Here is a 10,190-nt window from a genome sequence, read left to right as displayed (position 1 = left end):
GTTTATAAACTCTTATTTTCCCTAGCAAAATCAAGTAATTTGGATCTGTGGGAGTTAAATACTCTTAAAATAGCTCCTCTCTTTATGCCACCTTTGAAGTTCGTACAAAAATGCTCTAATGTATTTAAAGTGCATAATATAGTGACTGACTCATAGTTAGCATTTAATATATTTTAGGTGTTAGGTTTTGTTAAGAAGACAGTTTCTTAATATAAAATGTCCTTCAAAAAGTTAACGAGTGCAGCTATAACAGAAAGTAAATCTGATCTCAAAACAGGAGAAGATTCATATAGCCATTAAGATTATCAAAGGTAGCAGAAAAGCTAAGGTGCATATTATGTTGCATTTTTTAACCTAATAAGATAGTCCTATAGTTTCTGAATAAGTTAGTGAACAGTGCCAATAACTTTTCTATGTTCACAGTGCCACCTTCAGGAAAGAGAAGTGTTCATTTTAGTTTAGTGAAACTGCATCCTAAAGAGCAGGCTTAATAAAGACAGTGTTTGTTTTAGCTGAATTGATTGTTACCGAGATTGTTCACTCTGATTCTCTTGGCTTGGGTATGTTCAATCCAGAAGACAATCTGTGAGCTCTTATATTTTGAGGTGGGGCATTAATAAAAAAGAGGTTAGAAATGAAATGCCTGTGGTTTCTAATTTATTTCTTGTATTTTGGAACACTATGCATAGGTCATCATATATAGATGATTACACATTTTTTTAATGTATTTATAAGAGATTTAAGTCTTCCTTGATATTTTGTTCCTTTAACCAGTCTCATAAGGAAATTTCATATCATACCTAAGAAAAATGGTACTAAACAGTTATTCATTTACCTTTAGTACTTGTCTTAGTTTGCCAGGACTGCTATAACAAGTACCAGAAATTTATTGGCTCACAGTTTGGAGGCCAGAAGTCCAAAAATCAAGTTATGTCTGGTGGTGGCTTGCCAACAATCCTCTATCCCATGACATACTCTCTCTTTTTGTTTCTTCTTGTGGCTTCTACTTCTCCTGTTTGGTCGTCTGGGACTCTGCCTAGATTTCCTCTCCTTATGAAGACTCTAGTCATACTGAATTAAGGCCCACCGGATTAAATTTGGCCTTATCTAAGTAGGATCTGTGACGGTCCTATTCACAAATGTGCCTATACCCAGAGGACAGGCGGTTAAGACTTGAAGCTCCCATTCACAAATGGGTCACACCACAGGACCTGGACATAGGACTTGAAAAAGTCTTTGTGGGGCATATGTTTCAATCTCCCACTTAAAATAGCACCGAATGGATGGATGAGCAGTTAGTTGAGGAGGCCAGAGTGGGTCAGATTAAGCAACGTGGGGAAGGAGAAGGTGGAGGGAAGGCTATTAGAACTCTCTAGGGCTGCACTGTCCAATAAGGTAACCAACCACTAGTCAATATGGCTATCGAGCACTGAAATGCAAGTGTGATATGAGTGTAAAATATATACAGGATTTTGAAGATTGAATGCAAAGATTGTAAAATCTATCATTACTATTTTTTATATGGACTACATGTGGCAATGATAATATCTTGAATATATTAGGTAAGATAAATACACAAACAAATTTCACATATTTAATTTCACTTTTCTTAATGTTGCTACTTGTAAATGTGAATTATGTATACAATTTGCCTTGTATTTCTATTGGACAGCACTGCTCTAGGACATGTTTATCCCTAGATATACAAATAATTATTGTGGCAGCAGCACCCCTAGCAATGATGAAGGATGTGAAGAGCATGCACCATGTGCCTGGTACTGTACTAAGTACTCAAAAGAAACCATTAGGGCTAAGTTCAGGGCTAAGTTCCACAATTAACTGCTGTTTTTACCTGGAAACTGAAACTGAGGGATGAAATAATTGTCCAAGATATCAAAGCTAATAAGTGAAGGAGGGAAAATTTGAACTAAATCTGATGCCTGAGCCCACTTTCTTTTTTTAAAAAAGTTTTTTGGTAGATATTTCCCTCCCCCCTCCCTCTCCTCCCCCTCCTCCCCCTACTGTTTTTTGCTGTCTATGTCCATTCACTGATCTTTTGTATCTATTTTTCTTTTTGTCTTTTCTTCTCGTTTGTCTCCTCTAGGATTCACTGGGATTCGATCCTGAAGACCTCTGATGTGGAGAGAGGTTCCCTGTCACTTACACCACCTCAGTTCCTGGTTTCTGCTGTGCTGTACTTTGTGTTCCCCTTTCTCTTTTTTGTTGTGTCATCATCTTGCTGTGTGACTCACTTGTGCAGGCATTCATGCAGGCACTTGGCTCACCACACGGGCACTGGCTCACCACACAGGCACGCTTTCTCTTTTTTTCACCAGGAGGCCCCAGGGATAGAACCCGGGTCCTCCCATATGGTAGGTGGAAGCCCTATCACTTGAGTCACAACTGCTTCCCCCACTTTCTTAATATCTATACTATACTGGCTTCCGGAATAAGCTTTTATTTGGAATGATAGAAATCAGAGCAATATAGAGAGGGTAGAGACTTTAAATCAAATGTTCACTTCTATAGTGGGGAAAATGAGGCCAAGAGAAGTTAAGTACCTTGTTCAAGGTTTCCTGTAGCTGTGTCTCATCTAGCTTACAACTTATTTTGGGGTGAAGTGGATCATGATAAATCCTAAGGAGGAAAATGTGAGGGTGCTATGAGAGCAAATAATTAAGGGATTGGGTACGGTCTGAAAAGTCAAGAAAGGAAGTGATGTTTGAATTGAGGTCTGGAATTAGAGAATAAATTTATTAGATCAAGGGGGAGGCATATGAAGAGAAACAAAATATACAATTATCCCAAGGCAAAAGGAGTAGAGGGTCTTTTAGGCCTTGTGAAGATTTGGGTCATTAGAAAGCCATGGAAGGAAAGACTTTAAGCAGAGGAGTGACGTGATCTAATTTATTTATTTATTTACTTAAAAATGTATTTTATTTATTTATTTCTCCCCACCCCCTTGTGGTTTTTTCACTTGCCATGTCTATTCATCTTCCTTGTTTCTTTAGGAGGCACTGGGAGCCTAACCTGGGACCTCTGATGTGGGAGGGAGGTGCCTAATCTCTGCTCCTTGCTTTGTTGTACCTTTCATTGTATTTTTCTTCCCCATGTCTTTTTTTTTTTTTTTAAGATTTATTTTATTTATTTCTCTCCCCTTCCTCCCATCGTCTGCTCTCTGTGTCCATTCGCTGTGTGTTCTTCTGTGTCTGCTTGCATTCTCAGTGGCACTGGGAATCTGTCTCTTTTTGTTATGTCATCTTGCTGTGTCACCTGTGTGTGTGGTGCCACTCCTGGGAGGGCTGCACTTTTTTTCATGTGGGGTGGCTCAGTGCGGGGTGCACTCCTTGCACGTGGGGCTCCCCTACGTGGGATACCCCTGTGTGGCATGGCACTCCTTTGTGCACAGCAGTGCTGTGTGTGGGTCAGCTCACCGCATGGGCCAGGAGGCCCTGGGTTTGAACCTTGGACCTCCCATATGGTAGGCGGATGCTCTATCATTTGAGCCACGTCTGCTTCCCTCCATGTCTTTTGTTCTATCATAGCTCGCTGTCTTCTTTAGGAGGCAACTGGAACCTGTGCTCCCTGTTTTTGTTGATCTCTCCTTATGTTTCTTCTTCTTGTGTCTCTTGTGTCAGCTTGCCATGCCTGCCCATCATGCCAGCTTGCTGTCTTCTTTAGGAGGCACTGGGATCTGAACCAGTGACCCACCATGTGGTAGGTGGGAGCCCAGTGGCCTGAGCCACATCTACTTCCCTGATTTATTTTTAAAGCAATCGTTCTGACTATGGTGTAAGAAATGGATTAGAGAGGTATAAGAATAACGTGAAGACGAGTCAGGCAGCCAGGCAGCTGTGTGTTGTTAGGGAAGAGCTGCTTGTCACTTAAAGAGGGACATTCCTTTATAATTTTGCAGTACAGAATGGTAGTTCCCTGTCCTATTTTCCATGGCCTTGGGCTCTCAGCTTTCAAATCTCAGGACTGTCCATTACGTCTTCCTTTGGAAATCTTTAGCCTATTTTCTCTCTTCTTTATTCTAACTTTCACCAGGTCATGATTGTATATCTGTGATTGTGTATAAAGTTCTATAAATATCCATCTTGAGGCTTTACAACATAGTTCTGGAAGGTGGGCTGAGGCAAGTAAGCAGTGTGTATGGTAAAGTCAGTACAGGTATACTCACAACAATTCTGCAACAGTTTTCTTTTACTCTGACCCAAATGCCTTATTCCTTTGTCTTTAATGCAGAAATAAAAATCAGAATATAGAACATGTATGTCAGTATAAGAAGTCACAGAAGCACAACAAATTTTGGATGGTACTTCCTTTATAAACATTTCAAAAATAGAGGCATAATTTACATGGAGTAAAATTCACTCATTTTTTTGTGAACAGTTCTATAAGTGCTGACAAATGCATACAAGCTGTAATCTCCACTACAATCAAGATTGGAACAGTCCCATTCCCTCAAAAAATTCCCCTTTGTAGTCAGTCCCTTCTCCATCTATCTGTCCCCTGTCAATCACTGATCTATTTTCTTTTCCTATAGTTTTATCTATTCAGGAACGTCATATAAATGGAACTAAATGGCTTGTAGCCTTGTGAATCTGGCTTCTTTTAGTTAGCATAATGCATTTGAGATTCATCCATGATGTTGCAATTATCATAATTTGTTACTTTTTATTCCTGATTAGTGTTTCATTGTGTGGATATACCACAGTTTGTTTATTCATTTGCCAGGTGAAGGACATTTGGCTTGATTTTGGTTGCTTCCAGTTTTTGATGATTGGCTCTTATCTTTCAAAAAGAATTTTAATAATTTTTTCACTTGATTTTCTAAGTAAACTGCAAAGTCAGTATTATTACTATTTTGCAGATGAGGAAGCTGAGGCTCTGGAAGGAAATGTTAAATGAATTGACCAAGTTCACACAGCTAGGAAATGGAAAAGGTAGGATTCGAAACCCAGGTCTATTCACTCCAAAGTCTGTGCTTTTTCCACATCTCTATGCTTCAAAGAATCAAAGTGGCAGAAGGCACATATTTTATGACCTTCTGATTTTAAAGGCAAGAAAAATTCAATACAAACAAAAGAAAATTCATTAGGGGCAGAAATCCTAATATTGGGTTGGAAGACACTCCTCATGTGTTGCTCATGCTCCTGTGTATCTTGTTGAGTGTGTTAAGGACGCAAGACTCTGACTGCCCTTTATCTGGCAATTTCTTAAGATTTGCAGCAAGCACTCTCGTTAAAATTAATCAGCTTTTTGCATGGGTTTATCTAAACTGCCCCTCTAATTCTTCACCTTCTAGATTTATAAAAGAAGCCCTGGTTTTACACTCTAAGGCCTCAAATTACCTCCATAGTGGTCTCTGCTTCCTTGCATGTTAAACTCAAGAAAACTGTCTCCTCACGTGTTAGATGGGTGCTGTTCCAGTGAGCTATTTCAGTACCATGCTGAGATCACTTAGGCAAGGAATTCATGAACTGTATTTATGACACAGAGCTGAAAACAATATTAGCAATCCCTCAGTCTATTTTCATTTTATAAGTGATCAGACTTTAGGGTGAGGAATAACTTGGCCAAAATGACATTGAAAGTTAATGGCAGAGCAAGAATCTAGTGCACCTGAGTCTTCTGATACCCACTCCACTCTGATTCTATTCTACCTCTCCAGAACTATTCCTAGTTTGTAGAAATCTCTGGGGTTACTAACTGACATTAGCCAAACTCAAATCTGGTGGATAAACCAGAAGCCAATTCATTTACAACTGGAGATACGTGATGGGGCCAGAGCAGGGTCACTTCACTTTCAGGGATAATTCTTCCCAGACTTAAGCTTAAATTATAAGTCAAAAGAATGCATGGTGAGCACAGCATTGCAAGACATTTATATGTATATTTCTCGTTGACATGACCATCAAACTAGAAGAGCCATCTGGATTCCTCTTCAATTTAGTATATTTGCTTAAAGAATTCAGTTGGAATTCTAGAATTTATTCACTTGTATCTAGTATTTATTAAACACCTACTATGTGTGTAGGCTCTGGACCTGAGGATCCTGTCCTCTGGACAGGAAAAAGGCTAATATTTTATTGCCCAAGTCCTCTTTTTAACTAGTTATCTAAGTGCCATTACTTTATCCCAAAAGAAAGAAAACTACACCTTTAGGGTTTTCTATTCTCTATCTTGATCTTCGTTATAATTATCTCATAAAGATGAAGAACCTGAGCCTTAATGGGGGAATAACATGTTTCAAGTTACACAGTTGGAAAGTGCAGGCCTAGGAAGACCCAAATCTCCGTTACCCCAATCACTGTTTCTTTCCAGTAAGAACTTTTAACTCAAAAATTTCTTAAAATTGAGTTTATCACATTCTAAGCACTGCTATACTAAGGTCTTTCATGCGTGACTATAATCTTAGTCCCATGATTTGGGAAAGGTCCTAATTTCTTCTACAAGTCAATTCAAGTAACATTTATGGAGCAACAACTATGCACAGAATTTACTATGTACAAAACACTGAGTCAGTCTCTCAAAACGATACACAAATATAAAAGATCAGATCTTTGTAATCTTGGAATTTACAATGTAATGGAGAATGTATATGGGAACACAAGAAAGAGAAAGAAGAAATTCCAATTAGTGAGATCGAAGAGGGCTCTTTGGAAAGGGTGGCTGAAATCTGAGCTGAAATTGGAGGATAAGATTTTACTAGGAGATGATAGGGGAAAAAGACAATCCAAAATGAAGCAAACTCAGCAAAGGCCTGAAGGCCACTCGCTCAAAACCCCCAACCGCAGGGGCACGTGCCCCAGGGACCGTTGACGCCAAGCACCAACCGTCCCTCTTGACCGCTAGGCGCGCGCTCAGGCGCCAGGGGCGCGAGCCGGGGCGGGCTGGCGCAGGAGCTGGCGGGTGTGGGGGGTTTGCGGGCGCGAGCCCGGGCGGGCTGGCGCGGGAGCTGGCGGGTGTGGGGATTTGCGGGCGCGAGCCCGGGCGGGCTGGCGCGGGAGGTGGGGGCGCGAAACCCGGCGCGCGGTGCGCGGGAGGTGGGGGCCCGAGCCGCGGCGGGAGGCGCGCGGGCGGCGGGGGCGCGCGCCAGGGCCCTCGAGCCGGCGGGAGCGGCGCGCGAAGGGGCGGTTGGTGTTGGGGCTGGAGAAGTCTCCGCTTTGCATTTCTGGAAAAGCGATTGAATACAGTGAAGTAGAAAAAGCACGTGGCAAAGCGATAAGTACAATAATATCCATTTACCTAGAAATAGTAACGGAGCCAAACTATTTATTTGCACCGGAAAAGGTTTAATGAAGCTCTGGGGGTGGGGTGGGGTGGGAGGTTGGGAGAGGTGATAAAGGAGCTTACTTTGTACACTGTGTATGTCTGAAATATTTAGTATTACTATTTAAAACGAAAATTGAAGAATTAATAATTTAAAAAAGATCAGAATTTGGGAACCTTGGCTACCCTTTTCCTATCGGCAGGGACCTTCTCAAACTTTCAGAGCATCAGGAAGATTTGAGTCAGGAAAAGCTATTCCTTATTAGCCCTTCTTTCGTCTTTGCTCCATCTTGGCTCCTCATCACCATCTTACTTCCAAAGCTTAGAATTTGCCTTTGCCCGAGGAGCCGCCTTCACAGCCTTTCTCATTATCGCACAACCTACCTGCAAAAGCAATTCTCAAAGAGAAAATATTTTGAAAATAATAAATTATGCAAAGATATATAGAACATTTGAATTAGATATTATTCTTAAACTATATTTGATAAAAAGATAAAATCTCAATTCTTCCTCAAACACATTGTACCATAGGGCTTTTATAGGTGAGACCAAATGATGTTAAATTTAAATTTTTATTCTTAACTCTCTCGTTTTGAAGTAATTTCAGATATAGAGAAAAAGTTACAAAATTAATAAAAATAATTCCATTATATCTAGCTTTCCCAAATGTTACCATTTTATATAACCTCAATACAAGGATCAAAACCAATTGACATTACTACTATTCTATTAACCAATTTACAGATATTATTCAAATTTCTCCAATTATCTAACTTATGTGCTTTTTTGTGTGTGTGGTCCAGGATTCAATACAGGATCTCACATTGTGTCTCAGTTGTCATCTCTACTTCGTTTCTTCTAATCTGTGACAGGTTCTCAGTCTTTCTTTTTCATGACCATTAATACTTTTGAAGCATACTGGCTAATTATTTTGTAGAATGTTCTTCAATTGGGTTTGACTAATATTTTCTCATTCTTAAATTCAGATTATGTGTTTTGGCAAGCATACCATAGAAGCTGGTGTTGTGCCCTTGTCAGTGCATCATTTAAGGAGGAACTTGATGCCAACATCTCATTGATGGTGATGTTAACTTTGATTACTAGATTAAGGTGGTGCCTGCAGGCATCTCCAATGAAAAGTTATGATTTTTCTTTTTCTAGTTAATCTTTTTCTTTTTTATTAAAGAAGTTGTAGGTCTACAAAAAAAAAAAACATAAAGAAAATACAGATTTCCCATATCACCCTACTATGTTTTCCTATTATTAACACTTTGCATTAATGTAGTGCCTTTGTTACAATTAATGAAACCTATTATTATAATTAAACTATTAACTATAATCCATTGTGTGGCAGCTTGAAATTTATTTTTTGAATCCCAAAAAGAGAACTATTACGTTTGTAAACTAATCTGTTCCTCTGGGTGTGGTACCCCTTGATTGCATTAAATTCAGCCAGGGGACTTTGATTAGATTACTTGATAAACTCGAGTTAGGGCCTATAATTGGATTGCATCAGTAAGTCATGACTCAGGTTAAGTCCTCTCCCCCTTGCTGGGTCTGATATAAATGGAAACAGAGAGAAAGACTCACTCAGACAAAGAAAAAGAGAGCTCTGCTATTTTTCATTCTGCTGTATGACAGAAAGGAGAGGTCAAACAGCTGAGGCTAGGGGGTAGATGAGTCATTTGCCTGATAGTTTATAGCTGAACTTGGGAAGAGAGTGGAACAGCAGAGATTGATATAGGAGGCCTGAAAAGAAACAAGCCTTATGTAAGGAGAGAGAAAACTACAAGATCACAAGCCCTAAGAGGCTGGACCCTCAGAGCAGCTCAAGAGCAAAGGGTAAGCCAGGAGGCGGAGGCTGAAACCTGGGCAGATATTGGCAGCCATCTTGCTATACCATGTGGCAACGCACTAGGTCAACAGTAGCTGACTTTGGTGAGACAGCATCTCTTATTGTGCTTCATTTTGGACTTTAATGACTTTGGAATTGTAAGCTTTCACTCCAAATAAATCCCCTTTTTAGAAGCCAACAGATTTCGGGTACTTAGCATCAGCAGCCCTTTGGAAAACTGAAATGCATAGTTTACATCAGAGTTCACGGTATTATGGTTTTAAAAAATTTATTCTAGTAATACATTCAACCTAAAATTTCCCCCTTTTAACCACATTCAAAAATATAATTCACTGGTGTTAATTACATTCACAATGTGCTACCATCACCACCATCCACTACCATAACTTTTCCATCCCCCAAACAGAAACTCTGAACCAGGTAAGCATTAACTCCCCATTTTCTACCCCCCACCTTGGCCCCTGGTAACCTGAATTCTGGTTTCTGACTATGAGTTTGTGTCTTCTAATTATCTTACATCAGTGAGATCATAAAATATTTGTCCTTATGTGTCTGGTGTATGTTACTAAACATGATGTTCAAGGTTCAACCATATTGCATGTATTAGAACTTCATTTCTTTCTATGGATGAATAATATTCCCTTGTATGTATATACCACGTTTTGCTTATCCATCTGTTGATGAACAATGGGTTGCTTTCATCTTTTGGCAACTGTGAATAGTGCTGCTATGAACATTAGTGTGCAAATATACGTTTCAGACTCTGCTTTCAATTCTTTTGGGTAGAAACCTAGAAGTGGGTTTGCCATGTTATATGGTAGTTGTAAACTTAGTGAGGAACTGCCAGACTTATCCACAATGGGTGTACTATTTACATTCCCATCAGCAATGAACGAGAATTCCTTTTCTTCACATCCTCTCCAACACTTGTTATTTTCAGTTTTTTTAAAAAATAGTAGCCATTCTGGTGGGTGTGAAATGGGATCTCATTGTGGTTTTGATTTGCAGTTCCCTAATGGCTAATAATGTTGAATATCTTTTCATGTGCTTTTTGGCC

This window comes from Dasypus novemcinctus, chromosome 2 (assembly GCF_030445035.2).
Source record: "Dasypus novemcinctus isolate mDasNov1 chromosome 2, mDasNov1.1.hap2, whole genome shotgun sequence".
Taxonomy (NCBI): domain Eukaryota; kingdom Metazoa; phylum Chordata; class Mammalia; order Cingulata; family Dasypodidae; genus Dasypus; species Dasypus novemcinctus.
Note: the sequence above shows the minus strand (reverse complement) of the source record.